Raw genomic sequence first — 21,027 nt, forward strand, 5'->3', positions numbered from 1 at the left:
TATGGTTAAAATTTCTGCATTGCTTTTTCCTTTCTTCCTTGAATATAATGAGCCATCTCTCCAGGTAAGACAATTCAGCTTCACTGATTTGGGTAAATTAATACTGAATCACAGCTCCTGCAGCTGTTTTTACCTTTACCCATTAATATTAGAAGGTGAAATCAATTAGTTTTTTTAAGTGCTCCAAATTTATCTTCTTTTTTAAGCTGCCTTTAATCTTATGTTTTTCTGCTTGGAGTAGTTTATGAAATAAAATTGAGAGATACATCCTAGTGATATTTGCACAAACTGCAGAGAGAAGGGAAAAAACCTCTCTGCTTGCTATTTTGAATATATAAGATTTGGCTGAATTGCAAATGGTCAGCACCTGGGCATGCATCAGTAGGTGTTTTGAGGGGGATGGTGTAACATGGGGGGGTAGAAATGGAGAAGATTCCAAGAGGAATGTAATTTGGTGTGACAGTGTGAGCAGATTAAAGGAAGGTCCAGTCATGCTGTTACTGTATCACCCCTAAAACCTCAATAAGTGATACAGGTTTCAGAGAATGTTTAATTTTTCCCCTTTTGCTTGCTCTTCTTGCCATGGTACTTACTGCTGAGAAACACTTGGCAGCTAGTACGTTTTAGGAATAAAACATACTAGTGTCCACACAGAATGTTGCCAATATCCAGACCTGGCTGTCCCAAATCAGAGATAAAATTCTGTTTACTTAATTTTCAACTGAGTAATACCACAAAGATTTTATCTGAACATTAGTTTAATAGCAAATTAAAAGACTGGCAAGATCCACAGGTTATCATACGTAAAACGCCAGAAAACATAAACCATATTGATAGTGCTATGTTGCATTCACCCCTGCAAAGTAGAAATGTCATATTTCTTTTCATACACAAAGACAAAGGAAATACGGTTAATTATAGAGGTATTTGCTTGTGAAAAAATAAAAATTACACTCAAAACAGAAGTTGGCTTCTCAAGATCTAATAAGGAAATGCATGGGGAAAAAAACCACTCTCTGCTAGGGGAAGTACCTCTGAAAATAACTTCCAATCTGTAGCAACACACTGCAATATCGGTAGCGTTGGTAGCCTGCACAAGGGGTACCAATATTCCAGTAATAGGTAGATAAGCTCACACTACCAATTTCAATGCAATGCCATAGCCTTTATTGCAGGCTCTCTGGCTGTCTAGGATGCTTCTACTTACCCAACTGTCTCTCCTTGCCTTTGTGTGGATATGCATGTATGGGTCTACGTGTGTATACACATACATATGCATACATATGTGTGTTTACTCTAATGACTGGCTCAGCTTCCCAAAGCAACTGCTTTTGGCATTTGATCTGTATTTGAACCAATATGAGTTCTCTCGTGTTCAGTTAACATCTCTTAGCAGGAGACATGCAGAGACCTGTTATACCCTGCCTGCACTGTGCATTGCTCAGTGGCACGAGGCTGTTTTCTGAGCAGGTCCCCAAAGGCAGTATCTTTCTGCTGAAACCTCAATGGTATCTAATTTGGGGCACATCTAAAATACATATGCCAGTGGTTCCCACAGCAGCCTGATGCAGAGGCTCGATGCGGCAACCGTGGAAGTTCCAGAGCAGAAGCCACCTGGCATTTTCACTGCTCAGTTTAGTGCAGATTAATTGCATCACCTCTGCTGCCCGTGGAGGTCTGGTGCCTTCGAGTAGTGTGGCTGGCGATTCCTTCACATTCGCTGTAATGGCATTTTCAGGCTCGCCTGCTTCATCAAAGGCTTCATTGCTCAATGCGCTGAAACCTCTTCCAGGGACGCAGGTGAAAGCCAGCACTACGGATACTCTCGCTCTTTGCATTGTTTACACCACACACCCGCCGTCCTGCGTAGCCTGGCCCCAGCGGGGCAGGCAGCAAGGGGGCTGTTGGCGGCTGGGTTGTCAGTGCGCACTTTGCTGGCACTCGGCCCTTCCCCATGCTCCCCTGGGCTTATTTCACCCCCCTCCTTCCCCGGAAGGCCAAGTTGGAAGCTCTTCACCCAACGAGACGGCCAAAGTCAGAAAGTGGTGGCATGCTGCCCGGCGGTGCCACGCGGGGGGCAGCCTCCCAGTGGGGAGGTGAGGCAGGGATGGGGGGGAGTGGAGGGATGCTGGTCCGGGCACGGCGGGCTCTGAGTACGGTGGCAGGTGCCACCCTGCCTGCACCGTGTCCAGACCCCAAAACGGGGCCGAATCCAAAGGGTTCTCCAAAAAAAAAAAAAAAGTAGGATATTCTGTCGTGCATCTCTGCATATTTTTCCTATCGTATTTCTAAGTTCGAGCATTTAAGATATATCATAATTTTTTAAGAAAAATAAAAGTAAAGTGAGCAGTTGGTGTCTAGCAGCCTCTTCTCCTCCGCTCCTCTGTTAAAAATCCTGGCTGCGGCTCGGTCCCATTCACACCCAGGCCGGGCTGACCCACCCGCACCGGGCGAAGCTAGCGCAGCACAAGGGCAGGGACCACCCGATGGGAGGCCGGGCCCAGGGGTGCACCCGGGGCAGAGCCTCTACCGCGTCTCGGGAAAGAAGCGTCGGGCGCGCGCCGGAACCCAGTCCCGGCTGCGGGCTCGAAGGGCGCCGGGCGAGGCCCCCGCGGTGGCGGACTCACAAGAGCCGCACAGCGGTTGCATGGAGCGGGTTGGGGCTTTCCCAGATGCCGAGCGATGTGACAGCGAACTTTCTCCAGAGTCGAGGCTGCTCCTTGGTGCGTCCGCGTCTGAGCGGTCCCGAGCGGTGCGTGTTCTCGGTGGGTGCCTTCTCGCTGCTCCCTCTTCGCGGGGGGACAGCCGGTGAGCCCCGCACCGCGGAGCGCCCCGGGCCGGCCCCCGCGCGGAGCCCCGCGGAACCGGGCGCGGTGTGCGGCGCGCCCGCAGGGGGGCGCAGGCGGGCGGGCAGCGGCGGTGCAGGCGCGGCGGACGAGGGGAGCGGCGCGGCCGCGGGGGGCAGCGCGGGGGGCAGCGCGGCGGGGGCGGGCGGGCGGAGAGCGGCAGGGGGGCGCCCGCTGAGGCAGAGATTGCTGCCGGCCGAGGAAGAAGCGCAGCGGCAAGGGCGGAGAACCCCAGCGTGTGCCCCTCTGCGCTCCTTCTGCCGGTATTTCGCTGTCTTTTTTCCCCTTCCCGCGCTGCGCAGCCAGCGCTCCGGAGGGGACCGCCGCATCGGGAGGAGCTGTTACTTTTTACAGCCGGCATGAGGCTCCCCGAGGGAACAAGGAGACGCCGCACTAAGCAGCCGGGGAAGAACCTGCTCCTCATCTGTTGCAGCGGAGCCCGGCGGCAGGCGCGGTTCCCCCGGCCGAAGGTGATGGGCACCCGCTGACTCGTGGGCGTGCGTTCGAGAGTGCCTACATGTGTGGCAAACATGGAGAAAATAAAGTAAAAAACGGGGATAGTGGATGAGATGGACGACAGCCAGTGAAATAAAACAGACACCTTCTAAAAGGATTTAATTTGCAAACGGGATTGAAAAGGGTACAACTTCCATGGGAAAATGTGACCTGTTAAAACTGCTGACGGAAGATGCCGGCTGTCAGCGCAAACACCTAAACCCAAGTAAGTTCTCGTCAACTTTGTTCCTTTGATCTTTCTGAGTTTTTTATTACCTTTTTGTTCCTCTTAAAAAACAACAACAACAAAAAAAAACAAACCACCAAAAACCCCACAAGTCCCTAAGACTGTCTGAGGTAACTTTTTGCGCCAATGGAAGTAACATAAAACGACGTAATGAACGCCCTTGGTGGCAGTCCAGAGGAGCCTTAGGATCTCTTCCTTTCTCTTGTATGTAATAAACATGTTTTTCCCTGGCAGCCGCTGCCGTGGGAAGCGGCATCCATCGGTCGCTGGATGACACCTTCAGGATAGCGGAGCGCCCGGGGGTCGCAGGGAGCGGGCGGGGGCCTCTCCGTGAGCGCGGAGGGTGCTCTGCATCTGCCCTCCGCGCCCGGCACGGGCGAGGGCGGCCGCACGTGGGAGTCCCGCCGGCCTGGCCTCTCCCCCGTGGCTCCCGCCGGCCCGGACGGCGCTGAGCGCACAGCGGCACCCGGCAGTGCCAGAGTGGGAGTTCACGTGTCACGCACACGGGTGGGGTGCGGGAGCCTCGCCGCGGTGCTCCCCGCGGTGCCGGCGTGGAGCCGGGGTGCAGCGGGGCTGCCGCTGCTCCCCCCGGGACTGGCGGCCCAAGCTGGGTGTTCCCGCAGAGGTGCCCCCGCGAGGGGACCTCGCTCGCCGCCACCGCAGTCCGCAGGGACTCTCCAGAGAAAGTCGGGGTCCTGTCAGGAAGCCCTCCCGGAGGGACCTGGAGGATGGTGGGATGCAGGTGGCTGGAGTAGAGGTGGATGAATTAGGCCGTGGGACGGCTCATGGAGCACAAGAAAGGGACTGGTGGGGTTCATCCCCGCGTGGAGTTTACACCTGCAGGGTCCTGATTCTTGAGAAGATGGGACATAAGCCATGGTCCTGTTGGGAAGAAGCAGCTGATGCTCTTGAGGTTTAAATGCCGACAGAAATTCACCACTCTACAAAGGGACGCATCTGTGAAATTGTCTTCAGCTGGCAAAACCTGCAACCTTGTTAATCTAATATTTCCCTGTTTTTACAATGAAATGTTATTTATGCACTTTTGTTTTACTGGACTCAGTTGAGTGATTTCCTGTTAGCATGGCAACCGAATTTTATATTTCTCTAAGCATGACTTGTGAGATGGCTCTTCCAACGCAACAACACCTTTTAGGTGGAAGTAAATAAAAACACTTTTTAGTCTGTGTTTTTGTTACAGAGAATGGGTACTCCTCAAAAAAAGAAAACAGTAACAGATTGCATCTTGGTTTCATCTGAGAAAGAAATATTTCTTTCTCTAAGAAACAGTGCACATAGAGATCTTCTATAAAATGAAGTATAGACAGAATGGGAAATAGTTTATTTTAACTTCTGCACACTAAACTAAACACCAACATTACTGCACCTCTTAAGTCCAGTCTGCTTGAAATTTCAAATCTAATTGTACTGCAGTGACAGAATGTTTCAGTGTTTATGTTACTTGCTCCAAAGCCCAGACCTGGATAGTTTAGCAAGGTTATCTGTGCAAGCATCCTGAATTTAATCTCATTCACATAAGCGAGAGTTTTATGTACAGGCAGAGAAGCCAGGCACCAGAGTGAGACTGCTTTAGACTTGTCTTAGAATAGCAGAAATTCTGAATTTACAGAAGACCTGAGTTTACATCCCTTTTTCAGGCAAGACTCAGAAATGAGCTTTGTCCTTTAATGTTAAAGTAGCTGAAACCAAACAGTTTGGTTTTCCTTTGGTGTTGCCTTCTATAATGAAAAATCTTGGTTTTGTTTGCATAGGAATTGGGTTATTTACTATTGTTTTTCCTCTTTTTCATCAGTTGTTTAGACTTGTTAGATGAGACTTTATTTGGAAACATCTAAAAATATGTCTGTCTTTTAAATTTAACTTCAACCACTTACTCTGACTCTATGTATAGTAGTCATTGCCCTTAAAATAGCTCCAGGAAAAAATTCCATTTCTTCTTATCTCATGTTATTTAGAGCCAAATACTGCTAACTGAAATTTAAGTCAATTGAGGTCACTACAGATCTGGTATGATTTTTATTATCTTTCTGAGATATCTTTGCTTATCTCCTGAAAATATTGGGTTCCAAGCAATGAGGTGACAGTAGACTTGCATTACTGCAGTGTGGAAAGCCCACCAACTACATATCAAAGGACGGACATAGAAAAAACTGTTAAGGGATTAGCTTTCACCTTTGCATTTGTGTGTGTATATATTGCCTGAGTTAAATGACAAGGGAAAATGAGCATGACTGCTTCTCCCAATTCCTGAGACTTGTCCCCATGCCAATACAGTTTATTCTGTCAGCTTTTTCTGGTGTTTGATTCACTGGAGTGAAGAGGAATCAACAGGGAAAATTCTGTGTGGCATCTCTGCCTACCTTTGGTGATGCTGGTAATTAGTGCTAAAAGGGACTGAATTAATATTGAAAATAATAATTAAGTCACCAAAACTTTTCTTACAGAAAGGCAATATAGAAGCAGGAAGAAAAGACTGTTTTAAGAAAGAGCAGACAAGAATAGATGAAGCATTGCTCTATTCAGACACTTAATGATTTTATGAGTATCATATTTATCATTACTTTTCCTGTTAATTTTAAGTCGTGTTGGGTTATATTCTGGTTACTTTCTCAATTATATTTTTAATTACTGAAAGAAGGTTGAAGGTAAAACTTTGTGTATACATCAGTCTTCCATCACTATGTTTTGTGACAACGAACAAAATTTCAGAAACCACGTATTTTAGGAGTCCTGGATCCAGAGGCCAAACTTGCCTTTACTTTACTACACTGAAATTAGGTTAGGTAGTGTAGCATATTGTTAGTATAACACCAGCAACAATGTTGCCAGGATCCTCACATCCACTGGGATTTGTTGCTGCGAAAAAAAATCACCTGACAAAACTATATTAATTAATATAGTTTCATGTAGTCAACACAGAGAAAGGCTGAGCAAATTAAATCTTCTTTCTGTAACAGATACTTATGCAGAAATCCTTCGTAGGTGCTTTATCATTCAATCAAATAGAATTTGAGACTGTCAAAAGGAACAACTGAAAATAAGACATAATTTCTTTGCTCAGCAAATAAGTTAAAAGTTTTTTAGTGTGCCACAAAGACAAAAGCAACAAATAAATGAGTTATCTATTGTATCATGTTCTTGAAGTTGTGGGTTGGGTTTTTTCGGTTTTGTTTTTTTCTTTTTTCCCTTCAAACCTCTATTTTGGTTTAAAAGTATTTCTTCTACTGTTTTACAACCACATATTTCTAATTTAGATTGTGACTGGTGTGAGACAAAAACTGAAAAGAACCTTGGATAAAAATTAGGATTTTTTTACAGCTAAGCTATTTTTCAGCGAATGTGGGCTGAAGTGGGACAGGAAAACTTCCTTGAATTTGAGTGAATTTTAGATCTGTCTATGATTATGGACTGGTCAAACCTAATCTCTGAAGTCTGTGACAGCTTCTGCAAGTGCTTGGTCACTGAGTCTGTGCTCAATACACTCATCTCACATATGCTTCTTGCATACTCGTGCATGTGAGATGAACCATTTGAATATTATAGTAATATTATCTGGTATATTATTCAGTGGGTAGAAAGGGGAAAGATTTTTCACTGTGCTTTTTTGAGACAGGGATTGTGGGATTATTTTGTAGGTACTTTCCACATATCATTGAAAACTTCTGAGGAGCAAGCAGCCTTTGCCCAGGAGGCAAAGGCCCCCATCCTACCACTGGTGCATGGACAGTCACTGAGCAGCCAAGCCCTATGGTGGTGTTCCTAAGCTTTTCCAGTCCTAGCTCAGTACGCGCTGGTTTTCCAGGATACACAAGATCTTTTTGTTTTAGTTTAGTTTGGTTTGGTTTTTGAAGTGATTTCTTCTGATACCAGTTTTAAGGACTACAAATACATCCTTCCTTGGATCAGAGAATAATAAATCTTATGCTACCTGCATTCACACCTAAGACCATACTGGAAAACCAGGTACTAGGCTCCTCATGGCCTTGTGCCAGCTAGTCATGCAAAGTGCAGTTCAGTTGACTTAGAGATGGCACCATAGGAGGACACCAGTCTCCTGTAGGTCTTGTAGCATATAGGCTATCCTTTTGAGGCTATATCTGGTAAGACTGAACTGACATGAAATACCTATTTGTCAGCTACTGTAGTGTTTCTTTTCCTTTCCTTGAAAGAGAAAGGCGGAAGAAGCAGAGAGTAAACCATCCTCTGTATTTTGTTGTCTTCTTTATAGCAGAACAAGCATCCTCTAGAGGTGCCTGTCTTTGTTAACTATGCAGCAAAGCCAAGACAAGGAACCTTCCTTCTTAAGCTAGATTAGCTGAATCCCAGCTGTGCAGAGCAGGCTGTTGTAGTACATCATAAAGGTTGAATAAGCACAGGGGTCAGTAGATCCAGGACAAAACCCCAAACAAACCCAGACATGCATACATGTACTCATATACATGCACATGCTCCAAGCTGCTATGCTAACAATCTGTAAATAGCAATAACTCACAACTGCCTGTTGGGCGTACACTTCTGTAAGTTTGCCAGCTGCCACTTCTGCAATCCAGCTTCCTTACACAGAATTCTGCAAAACAGAGTCTTATGCAAACTTTTGTCACTTTTCAGCTCAGGTGTCTGGTTCTCATGTCTGTGAGAGAGAGGGAGCTGCTGCCAAAGAGCCCAGGGAATTTCTCAGTGATGGCCAAGTAGTTGGAGATGATTATTAACCCAGGTCATAAAGCATGAGAGGAGCATTAATACAGCTCTGTATGGTGAGAAGTTTGCCTGGCATGAGAGCTTCGCTCACTCCTTATGAAGAGATGTAGGCATTCTGGTGGTAAGGACCTTACTGTAGTAGACTTTGCATGAGATTGACTGAGAATTCGAATTTCTCCCTTTTCCCCCTTTAACCATCATTTAATCGAAGTACCCACTGCTAACATCAGGGGACGTTAGCAGTTCTAGGAAATCAATACCGTCCTGTGTTCATTAAATTAATGGACAAACTTTTGCCTGTGTTCCTTCTGTGGTGCTCTAAATCAGGCAAAGAATGCTAAAAGCTACTATTTTGAAGATGATATCTGTAGTATTGCCTAGCATACAGATGTTTTTAGCAGATTATCAGTTTGATGTCAGACCTGAGAGTACTGGATAGAACACCAAGTTTACAGTCAATGAAAATTATATTGCCCTCTGTATTTTTTCTTCCTGAAAATTGATTGTCATGGGTTTACTTGTTCTAAAAAAAAAAAAAAAAAAACAAAAAACAAAAGGGAATTTTTCTTTCCCCTGCTGCATGTGGGGGAGGGATGTTGAATGGGGAGGACAGCTCTCTGCCTTGGGTGATTACCTACACAAAGGAGCTGGCTGGCAGAACTACATTCCAGGCTAATAGCCTTTCCAAACCTGCAGGGAGGGGGAAGGAGTTTTTCTCCTCTCCTTGAAACGGGGGACACTTCACTTTCTGCCTTAATGGAGGCAAGGTGTGTGTGTGTTGGAAAAGCTTTGAGACCGTATTGCTCTTGACCTGGTCATCTGGCTGCTCTCCGGCCTCAGCTTGCCTGCATGCTGCCCTGTCTCCAGCCCGAATCTGCTCAGATTTGATCGTAGAGTTTGTGCTTACTGACGAACAAGGAGGGAGTCCTGTCTACAGCCAGCCGCAGACAGTGTGAGTTTAGTGGGAAAGAAACCGCCCTTCTTTCCCCTTTTTTCCCCTTCCCTGCCTTGGGGGGCGGGGGGAAATCTCCATTTTTTGGTTTCTCCCGTGATCCGGGGCCCCCATGCGGCGGCCACCAGAGCCAACAGCGCCCCCTGCCGACCAACACCGAGCACTGCAGGCTCTGCTCCTCCAGTGATCCAACAGCGCCCCCTGCCGACCGTGATTAGAACCGCGCTAGAGGACAGAGAAGTATCAGACTGTTTCCTTTTTGAAGGGGACTTTTTGGGAACAGGATTATTGCTTAGTTGTTTTTGTGTTCTGTTGCTGTTTTTGCCAATATACATATATCCTTTAATAAAGGGTTGTTATTTCTTCGTTTTTCCATACTTCCTCGATTGGAGCCTCTTAATTTTGGATTTATGATTGCTGAGAGGGAGGAGTTTGGTCTACCTCATAATTCATTCTCCTTAGCAAAACACTCCAGTTTCCTTAAACTGAGACATTGATGTAATTTAAATGTAGTTCATCTTGCCAGTAAATATTTTGTTCTATGCATTGATTTGCTACTGTCCTTCCCATTATAAAAAGTAAACCAGGCCAATTTGCTTTTTTGAGTAAAGGAATGAACAATGGGATTGCAGCAGAAGATAAGAGGATCATATTATCTCTGATTTAAGATTATCCCCAGTACATTTGTATATAGTCATTTAAATAAAAAACATTTTTTATGACAAATTTTGAAAAGCTATAAAAAAGGATTTTTGCAGCAAAGGTCTGTTGTTTATTTTTCACCTAGCCCCCACAAATTTGACTGTAGCTATAAACACTAATCACTTATGTTCCTTGTATAGTCACTAGAGAGAGACAGAAACCTCTAGTGAACAAACTAATCCAACTAATCCAATTTATACCTGACACAGAGTGGAAAGAATCAGGTATTTGTTGTTGCTGATTGTTGCTTGATTTCACGTAGCTGAAGTAAGGCAAGAGGAACCTTACCCTAGTGGTGTCAGAAAACCCCCCACCAAATAACCATTTTCAGAGGAGACAATAAATGGTTTTCTTCTAAGGTGTCTTAAGGTCCAATTGACTTTCATGATATTGATGCAGATATCATAACAATAACAGATGGCTGCAATATAATTTAAATATTCTGTTGTCCTCAGAATTTTTGAGAGTTTGCAGTTGGATTGGGTAGCTGAAATACGGCTTCTAGCTGTGCCAAGGGAAATGGGAGTGTTTGCTGGACTGTTGCAAAAGAAGAACATACAGTTCTGGGTGCTTACATCCTGCCTCTTGCAAGTGCAAGGTGTCTTTTCTGGAGAGAACACATTGCATCTGTGGAGCAAGGGAAAGCAAGCACAGATTCTCTTCAAATGCTCTCAGCATTGCCAGTGCCACAGTGTACCTTAGTCTGCCAAACACATGATTACAACAGAAATTATCTCTCAATGATTACGTTGTTTTAACTGCTGTTCATGTGGAAATGTTCATTATTATTAAACACTTCAAAATCAATCCTCAGCTGTGCTTCAGGACTGATTGCTGCATGGATCCTGCCTGTCTTTAACTGGAAATTAACTAAAATATCCCATTTGTGTTTGTCTTATACTGACAGCATTTTTTTAGATGGGGGAGATACTGGACATTCATTTCTGATGGTAATCACTGAAAGTGATGAGAGCTGCAGTCAATCCCTTGGACTTGTTTATGCTGACATAGTGAGTTTGTTTTTCAAATTTGGTGTGTTCTATAGTACATTTATACCTGCAACACCATCAGTTTCAAAAACATATGTTTTCCCTATAGCGGCTTTCACTAGCTAGCAGACTCTCTACATAAGGAATTTTGGTAAATAAAACCAAAACCAAGTTACCTACAAAACAGTTGGCTAATTTGCCTTAAGCCTCTTAGCTACAAAACTGTCATTCAAAAGTCAGTAACTATTTGTCTTTGAATTCATCTAAACACTGTAATGTCAGACCTGTGAGTCTGTATAGGCTTTAGGAAGAACTTAGTAACTTCATAGGGTGATTCATATGACCTATTTTGAAGAAAATTAATTGCGCTCTGCAGGGGGTGCATTTTTTCCTATTTGTAATATAGGAAAATTGGGATGACAAACCAGCTTTGGCTGTCGGTGTTTTGGATTCCTAGCCTATCCAATATGTGTCTCACCTTTATTTTTCAAATGTTTTAAATTGAAGTACTTTATCATGTCACAGAATGATTAATAAAGCTTCCTAAGTCTAATATGAAGAATGTACTGTAGTAATTTTTCAAAACTACTAAGGAACCTGGTACCTATGGCACAGAGATCACGTATTGCAAATTAATGGCATAGATCGGTATCTGCACTAATTCCTGGGCTGTAACTACTCTTGTATTTTCTTGTAAAAGACATCAAGGTCAGTGCAGAGCAATTGAAAAATAATATTTTTGTCTGCCCGCTTACATAAAAATATTTTATGAATGATTGTTTAACTTAGTGATATTAACTTTGAGCGTATTTGTTTACGCACTGATGCCAGTGGTACCAAATACTGATGTGATTTGAGATGATTACGTTTATTTTGCTGCAATGTCTTTACATAGAATTAAACTTCCACGTAACTCTTTTTACTTTTCTTCTTTTTTTTTTAATTTAAAATTTTCTTCTTTCACAATACTTAAAGCAAGTAGATGGAGCAGAGGTTTGAAACACCCTCCTTTTTAGTGTGATTTTGCTCTTAGAGGAGGGAAGCAGGGGATGCTCAGAGAGCTGGGTTGCATTTCATTGTTTGTGCGCTTGTCTAGACTCAGAGCTGCACTGACTGACTGAACTAACTGACTGCATAAGCTGGATTTATAGGGATGGGTTAGGATCAAAGAAGGATTTCTTACTCATCCTGAGTAAATTGTGCTACCCGAATCCCACATGTCAGGGTCCTTATTTTCAGGAAGAGTCATTGCTGATTAATAATTCTTTTCAGTGGTAATACACAACCGGGCTTCTCTTAAAACCAAGGTTTGCTGACTTTGGGCAAGATAGCAAGGGCATGAGTATGACTTCGAGGAGGATAGAATGGACAAAATAGTAGGCGTTTTCATTTCAAAGCAGTCATGTAAATAAGTGTCAATGAAGACCATGACTATTTAGAGACACTAGTGCATTCAAATAGGTCAGCTTGTGCCCATCATACTCCCATTGACAGTTAAGTAATAGACATCTTTAAAGGCTTGATTTTCTTATGGAAACATAGTGGTTTGGTAGACAATATTCTGGGGCAAAATGGCATTTTAGTTGTCTTGCTCCATTAGTGTTTTCTTGCCTAATTGCCTATTTACTGTTATTTTAACACTTTACTTAAACGTATTGCTGGAAAACGAAGTCTACAATAAAAATTACCTAAACCAATCAACAACTCATAACAGCAGAGCTTTATGGTCAGTGCATGATGGAATTCATTTTAAGAAATAAGATACTATCTGTGTTTTCTAATTAAATCTTAATTCAAGAAAATATTCAAGCATAAAGAAGCTTTGGTGTTCTACTGAAAGCAGAGCTTCAGAGGATGCTTCTTGTTAAGCATTGGCTTTGTTCCTCTTCTCAGTATGAGACATTTTCCTGAATATTTGTGTATTTGTTGTAGATTGCTACTGCGTGTGCTCTTTGCTGTTAAAGAAATAGGAAGATCACAGATGAATTTAAAATGATGGTAATGGTCAAAGTAATTTGAAATTCTAACACCCTTATGTGAAATTTTACAAAATACAAAATGAAACAATTGTGCCTTCTCATCAATCATACATGTGTTGGTTCAGATAGAAAATGTAATTTTGAAAATTTGTCCCCTTGCTTTCAAGAGAATTATAATGCTCTGGCAGCTTCTTGTTTCTTCTCAATAATTTAGCCGTTTATGAAAAATATATTGTGTCTACTTCTCCACTCTGATGCAGTCAATGCAATTACAAGTTGTGGAGAATCTAATCCAAAATCTTGCCACTCTTGAGTATTTTAGAAAAATATGTAGTCCTAAAACATTTGCCATCGTTGCCATGGTTGCAACCTGCATCTGTCCTGTGTAATACACAATTTTCTCCATTCCCTGTCTAAGTACTCTTTTCTGTTGCAGTTTACAGACTCATATATTGAATCTTCATGGAGGGAAGCAGCGAATCTTTCTTTTAAGTATACTACTACAGTTAACGAGAACTAAAATCTCACTGCATCTGATTATAAGAATTCCTGCTTTTTTCTGTTGCTGGGAAATTTGCTTTTAGAGTGAAAATCAAGTAGGAAATGACACGTGCAATTTTTAAATCAAATTTCCTTTTTGATAGCTTGTAAAATGTTCAGGAGCCATTCTGAACAGGTTTTTATCGAATTGCCAGAAAACTGATTGCCATTTCAAGGTTAGCACATCAAAGGAAAAGAAAACAGTCTTGGAAGTCTCTATTATAAGCAAAACTGTAGTGTACTGGTATATATTCAATATGTTCAAGCTGCTATTAGTACTTCATTGAACCTGAGGTAAAATAGTTTCAACATTTTATCTGCTTATGTCAACTATGAAACCAGGGTGTTCTGTTATGAAGGAATGATCAAAATTTATGTTCAGTGTCCTCAATTTTGCTTAAAATCTTGTGACATTTCAATAACTCTTCTGAGTAGTAGCTCAAAACACTGCAGTAGAGTTAATTTCCAATGTGGGTATTCCACTACCAGGTTTAATAGGAAAGGCAGATAATTCTATTTATATTTTGATAATTTTGAAGGTAATAATAAGTGTCTGCATCCATAATAAGAATGATTTCTATATTTATGGATGCTTGTATTCTGTGCCAAAATATGCTTATAGATACTTACAGTTTTGTACGTACATACATATAGCGCACGTCTTTATATACACACATAATAGAAGAACACATGTATATAGACATGTATAGAGAGATATTTATGTGCACTGTGTGACTGAGACACATGAAAGGTTAATTTTAAGGTTAATTAAAGTGTCTATAGTGTGTGTGTACTGCAGAGTGATATTTGTATCTTGTTGGCTGGGAATGTTTACCTCTCTTTGCACTTGCTTATATGATTTAAATGCTATGTGATTGAGTCCAGTTCTTGGCCAAGTATGGCTTCTTTGCCACCCCAAACAGAGAAGAGCTGTGAATTTAACTTAATGGCAACCAGGACATGGAAAATTTGTAGGCAGTTGCTTTCCTCATGAGTTTAGAGACTCATTGAAGGTGGAGGCTTCTTAAAAGCCAACACCTTCTGGCCATAAAGCTGACAGCCCTAACACTGTGCAAACTTAGATACAGCTCCTACAAAGGAATTTTTTTCTTAAGTCTGGTAGCAAATACAGCTTGACTGATCCATTATCTTTCACTTTGTTTATTATCCAGAAGGAAATTTTTTGGTAGCCTTTATGTAGAAATAATAACTCATCAAATTAAAAACACAGCAGTCTATTATTCAGATTCATGTAAGTCTAACAAAAACATTTTAACTGTTTGATCCATAGATGAGCTGCACATGGCAGCTGTCAGGGAAAACTAAAGGAGACAGGATACTCTTGTGCTACACTGCTTCAAAACTTCCTCAGAAACCTGCTTTTGAGTGTAGAGACCAAAGTGTACATAATAGGAATTGAAAAGGTAGTCCAAAGAAGGTGTGGCTGCCCTATCCCTAGGAATGTTCAAGGCCAAGTTGGATGGGGTTTTGAGCAAGCTGAGCTAGTGGGTGGCATCCCTGCTCATGGCAGAGGGATTGGAACTAGATGACCTTTATTGTCCCTTCCAACCTGAACCTTTCTATGATTCTGTGATACAATCCTTCAGGATACTCCTGGAGGTTTTATGAAGGGTCATTGCAGCAGCAGAAGCCTTGGAGCTGATTGTCTTTTGTGATCTCCAGCCCTTAAGTGTAAGAAGTGTTGTAAGAATAGAGCAGGAGGATACAGACACAATGAAAAAGGTGCTCTTAGAGTAAATGGTGTATATGATCAAAGCCTGAGTCATCAATCATCAATATCTATCATCTGCAGATAATTTATCCACTGCCTTTCCGTGCTAGGTGGTAACTTATGCAGTGAAACTGGTAGCTTCCCAGATCAAATAAAGGTAAGTTCTAAGTGCAACTAATAAAATATGAGGATTTGACGTGGATTGCCAGGTCAGAAATGAAGATGATAGCCAAAAGCTGTACACAAAATGGATTTACTAGCTCGAGTGAAGTCAGTAGCAGCTGCTCTGAAGAACAGATAAAGTCCATTTTTGCTGAGGTCCATAAAGCAGGCTCTTTCTTCATGGATTGGGTAATAGATTTTCACAGACATATTTTCACAATTTTTTCCTTAAATAGCCTACTCTTATCTCCTTGTTGTTTTATAAGCATATATTCCATTTTTAATAATCATAATTATTTCACTGTGTCATACAAAAAAGGTCTATCCAAGTGCTAGACCACAGGCAAACCTGAGGGTATTGGGATTCCTCCTTCAGCTGTCTAGGCCTCGAATGCCAATTCGGCAAAACTGAATAGTCCTCTTCCGGGGCAAATCTTTGTCAATGAATCTGTTTCTCATCAGAGGGCTGAAGCTGCAAAAAGGGTAACAAATGCAAGCCTCATCTCTCCCATTTTCATCTTTCCTTTCATGGTTTTAATAGTGGTCAGAAACATGACTGAAGTAAAACAGATAAGTACAGGCATCCCCAAGTTTCCTATAATGCTGAAAACAAGGGGAGGACATTTCCAAAATGTCTATTTCAAGTTTTATTAAAAAAATAAAAATAAAAAAAGGAAAGAAGTTGCCACAGGATTAGAGGTGTAAACTGGATTAGAGTTGAGAACAGAAAGCAATAGTAATTAACACTATTTTTAAAGAAGGTTTAACAGCTGTCCAATTTCAAAAGATTGAGAATCTGTTCAAGGAAAACACACAGACTAGGAGGAAGCACACCGGGTAATAGACAAATACTGAAGAGATTACGAAAAGGTTTTAGGAGTAGATAAAACTGGTTTGCTGAAGGGGAAAGAGCTGACTGGAAGTAGAAGATTAGAAGACTGAATGGTACAATAAAGCTAGATCACAGGGAGTCAAAAAGCTACAAAAATCAGTTGCTCTGACATTTTCTAGTGCTGATGACTGAAAGGGTAGTAGTAATTTGAGAAACGGTAGGTTTTAGGCTATACAATAACTAGAGCTATTGAGTTGCATTTGTAGTGTAGTTGTACTTATACACATGTTAATTCTACATTGCTTTCTGACCTATACTGTCTGGCACATTTAAACAAAAATCCTATAATAATGAATTTATTTATCATTTTCTTAACCCTAGTCTACCTAGCTAAGTCAGAGTTTGCTTTGCTACTGACTTTCTCTATGATACTACTTCAGCTACTGAGTAGTTGTAATGCCTTGGATATTTTAGCAGCAGTCAAGGTTGACGCTATGAGAGGTGGGACAAACTGGCTTACTGGAGTGTTGGCAGTAGAGGATGGAACATTTTACCATACACCATTTTGGAGTCTTCACATGAGAGAAATCAAAGGGCACATGAGAATGTGCTTAAAATTTCCCGGGAAAACACAAAGAAAACAAAATATGATCATACCATTTAAATACCTTAAATAACATTATCTGAGTGACACCAAAGTCAGCTATGTAGTATCATGGATGTAACTGCTGAACTATAGCAGTCCTGGCAGCTTTTGAGAATCAAGTGAATCATGTATTTGGGTGTATAAAATTCTTAATCATATTCAGTATTCTCTAGCTGTTGAATAAGAAGCAACAGAAACCAAGAACTAGTCAGTGTCTTGGCAGTCAAGTAGGAGAGACTCCAAACAAAGAAATAGTTAGAACAGATCTCTGAAAATGTCTGGGTGCATTCCTCCCATTGTGGGGTTCCATTTCCGAAGGCTTGAGGTGGATAGGGAAGGGGTTACTCCAGCTCCAGGGGTTTTTTCAGGGTCCTGGACGCATGGAGGGGTTAGGTGCTCACCCCTCCCCCCATCCACGTGGTCCCATGGCTCCCGGAGAGACAGCACACAGGACTTGCAGAGGAGGCGAGAGAGAGAGTTTATTGTGGTGAGGGGTTTATAAAGCTCTTGGGAGGGTCAAAAGGGACCATGTAAGGTAAGGGGTCTTACAAAACACCAATCAGGCAGGGAACAGCCAAATAAGGAAGGGGTTAACAAGAGACCAATGAGAAGACTTCTTGATATCTTCTCAGGACATTCCTGAGACAGAGATAAGAACTGGCCGTGGGGGATTTTGGGAAGAAGAAACATGAGTTAGCAGAGACCACAAAAAAGCCATTTTAAAACATGCTTAAACCACAGTTTTCCCATATAATGCAGGTTTACTGCTACAAAAATGAATATACTCTACTTGAACTAATAGATGAAGCTGGGCAATAAAAACAATCAATTTTTTTTTCACGTAAAAACAATCAAAAGACTACCATTTGAAGTGTCAACTAATCTTGATAATTTGTCCCTTTCAAAGTACTGTAAAAATTGTATTATTACTTTCTCTAGATGTAAGTGTTGATTTCCTGAGTACAGGATGTGTAAATCTCGTTACCTGTGCAAAGTAACACAATGAACTTGTAAACTGTAGTGGATTACAACCTCGAGGATAATAATTCAAGTGAAGAAGATAAGCCATTTTGACGTAATTGGAAATTTTTCAACTTATTTGAATACAGTCACAGCCTTACTGCCTGCATCTAAATTTTTTTAAGCCTAATAGCATGTGTTCAACAGTGGCAAAATGTCTATTTATCGACAGAAGTACAGTAACAGAGTACCATCATATACCATTATTTTTTGTAGTACTCTCCTTGACTCCAGTTTTAGTGCACGGTCTTTCTTTGCCAGATACAGTTTCTCTGTGTTTTGGAATCCTCTTTGGATTTTCATTTCATAAACTCATCCAATATTCTGTGTAACCAATAGATAATCTTAGCATCTTCAAAATCCTTCAGCAATGAATTCCTCAAGTAACTGCCTGAAGACTCATCAACTCTTCTTTTTTCTTGAACTTGACTCTTTTTGCGTTTGATTGCTTCTGAGTCTCATACATGAAAAGCCAGTGAACAATTAAGCCATGTCTGTCCTTTACTAATTACACAGACCCATATTACACCTTCTATCTGTAATTCTTTTAGAGAGTGAAGATTTGTGTCTTACTTTGTCATTCCACTTCTGGGAGGCCTTGTGTTTAATCATTCTGCTGCCCTTGTTTGAGTGTTTTTTGGTGCTACTGGCTCCTTTTTTTGAGATAAGTAGCCTAGAAATGCATGTTCAGTCCTTTTTGCCACTCTGAAACTACAGATACCCATACATTTGCATTAGTATGAGTGAAGCAAATTTTGTTTGACAGGAAGTGGCATAGTAATTAGAGAAAATTCATCTTATCTTTTGGGAACCATGAGTCCAAATCGTTTGCCTTGTCCCTTTTTATAAAAGAAGAGTTACAGAGTACTTTTTTTTTCTCTCAAGCCAACTTGGCAGAGGTAGCTAAGGCATGTGGGAATATAACTGGTCATGACTTATTTAGGCATAGACAAGAAAGGAAGATTTGTAAATTATCTTGTAGTTTGTTTGTGGCAGTGTATTTCAATGCTGGGAGCATATCTTCTATTCTTCTAATTGAAATAAAGATCAAACAGCTTTGAAAAACCTGAATCATTATCTTGTAGAAATGCTTGTTAGTGCTAGTAATCAGCTCTTTTAGTTCCTGTACATGTGTTAAAATTCTCCTTATTACTCACTGTAGCATATGGATTTAGTGCAAATTGTAGAAGAACTTTCACTATTCACTTGAACTTTCACTGGTTTTGCGCTCTAATGAGTCTCTGCCCAGCTGAACTTGTCATTCTGAGTTTGTTAAAAATGTATTGCAGGCTGTGGAACTGTAGAATTTAAGAGAATAGGAATTTACTGAGTCATATAAGACTGAAAATAAGAATAGGGAGACTACTCACTGAGCCATGTAGAATCCACTGTTCTTTTCTCGCTAATTACATGTATCACAAAGTTAAAATCCCACTTTTTCTTCAGACTTGAAGGGTATATTTTAAGTGTATGTGTTTCTCTTCAAGACAGCCAAAGACAATAAATAAGAGATTCTTTAACAAAAAGCTAACAGTTCAGTTGGTTTTCAATTTTGCCTGTTGGGAAAAGGAGTCATCATTTAAGCTCATTTCTCTCACATCTACCTGAAAAAAGTAGAATTTATATTATTGTACTGTTGAGATGCATTCATAGTCAAGTTCCTCTCAGTTGGCACTGACAGAAACATAACCCAGCCATGGGCTAGGACAATTCTGATTTTCACCAGAGTAATGTTGATGGTATTGACATAGATCACACTCTCTGACAACATTTCTCTACCCAAACCCATGGGACATCACACATTTGTGCTAGTCTTTCAGAAAAAAAAAGGCTCAGCCTGTATTGGTTCATTTGGGTCCTTAGCACAGGCTTCAGTCCTTCATGTACTACTCTAGTGTGGGTCCCTTCCATCGGGGGTAGTTCTTCAGGAACAGACTGCTCCATCACAGGTTTCCTCCAGGGTCACAGCCTCCTTTGGGCACATCCATCTGCTCTGTTGTGGGGTCCTCCACAGGCTACAGATGGATCTCTACTCCCTCATTAACCTCCATGGGTTGCAGGGGGACAACCTTCTTCACCATGTTCTGCACCACGGGCTGCAGGAGAATCTTTGCTCTGGCACCTGGAGTACCTCCCCCCTCATTCTTCACTGGAGGTGTCTGCAGGGCTGTTTCTCTCACATTTTCTCACTCCTCTCTCCAGCTCCTGTGATGCAGCAGTTTTTCCCCTTCTTCAGTATGTTCTCATGGAAGTGCTGCCACTGTTGCTGATGGGCTGGGCCTTGGCCCACACTGGGTCCACCTTGGGACTGGCTGGCATTGGCTGTATTGGACATGGGGGAAGCTTCTGGTAGCTTCTCACAGAAGCCACTCCTGAAGTCCACCCTCACTCCCATGAAAACTTATATCATGCAAACCCAACAGATCAAGACTTAGCTCCCCTAAACTCATTATACTAGTTCAAAAAGCACACTCCTGACATTATATCTTAATGTCTCTGCGATTAAGAGGTCTCACTTCTCGTTCACCAGTTTCTCCGTTTTCTTCTTGATGTCATTGTACTTACCTGTAATGGTCCCAAGCAGATGTTGTTTATCCTGAAGAAACACATTTTCTAATGACACTTATTATTGACAAAAGCACATTATAACAAAGGGATCAGACAGTGATTGGTTGCATCTTATCTAATTTTAGGAACATGAATAAAGAAATAGACATCCCAAATTTTAATTATTCATTGGTGTAAAATTAAAAGTAAGTATCTTTTCATTTTAAGGCTGCTTGGGATGAAAAAGTATTTACACATACATTTTGGAGGTAATTATCAACAGAAATTATTATCTTGTTTATGAGAATCAAGAGTGAGTCACAGAGAAACAGGGGAAGAAAGAATTCCTATGAGCCAGACAAGACAGACCTCTGCTCCATCAGCACTGCTAGAAGCGTATCTAATGAAGGAACAAACCGCAAAGGCAGACACTGGAGATATATTCCCAAGCAAGGCATCTAGATCTTGCAATTGCCAAATATGGTCTGTTTATACTCATCATAAATGTTAATGCTATGACTAGAAGAGAAAAGGGAAGAAGAGGGCAGGACAAAACAGCAGGAGTCATGGCAGTAGAAGAACATGGAGTAAGTCATCCTTCCTGAAATGGACTGCTTAT

At 41.7% G+C, this 21,027-nt stretch overlaps 1 protein-coding gene across 2 annotated transcripts in view; it reads left to right on the forward strand.

The window, feature by feature from the left end:
- The first annotated feature begins 2,333 nt into the window (after nucleotides 1-2,333).
- Nucleotides 2,334-21,027, forward strand: part of TRPC4 (transient receptor potential cation channel subfamily C member 4) — a 141,757-nt gene continuing 123,063 nt past the window's right edge. Inside the window, exons 1-2 of one of the 2 annotated variants that reach the window (XM_027674472.1) lie at nucleotides 2,334-2,765; nucleotides 3,149-3,567. The gene's annotated coding sequence lies outside the window, so the exon portion shown is untranslated. Of the gene's footprint in view, nucleotides 2,766-3,030; nucleotides 3,568-21,027 lie in introns of those variants that run through there. The other variant, XM_027674471.1, reaches the window with a different exon arrangement.

Source organism: Neopelma chrysocephalum, unplaced genomic scaffold (assembly GCF_003984885.1).
Source record: "Neopelma chrysocephalum unplaced genomic scaffold, ASM398488v2 Primary Assembly neopelma1_25, whole genome shotgun sequence".
Lineage (NCBI taxonomy): Eukaryota > Metazoa > Chordata > Aves > Passeriformes > Pipridae > Neopelma > Neopelma chrysocephalum.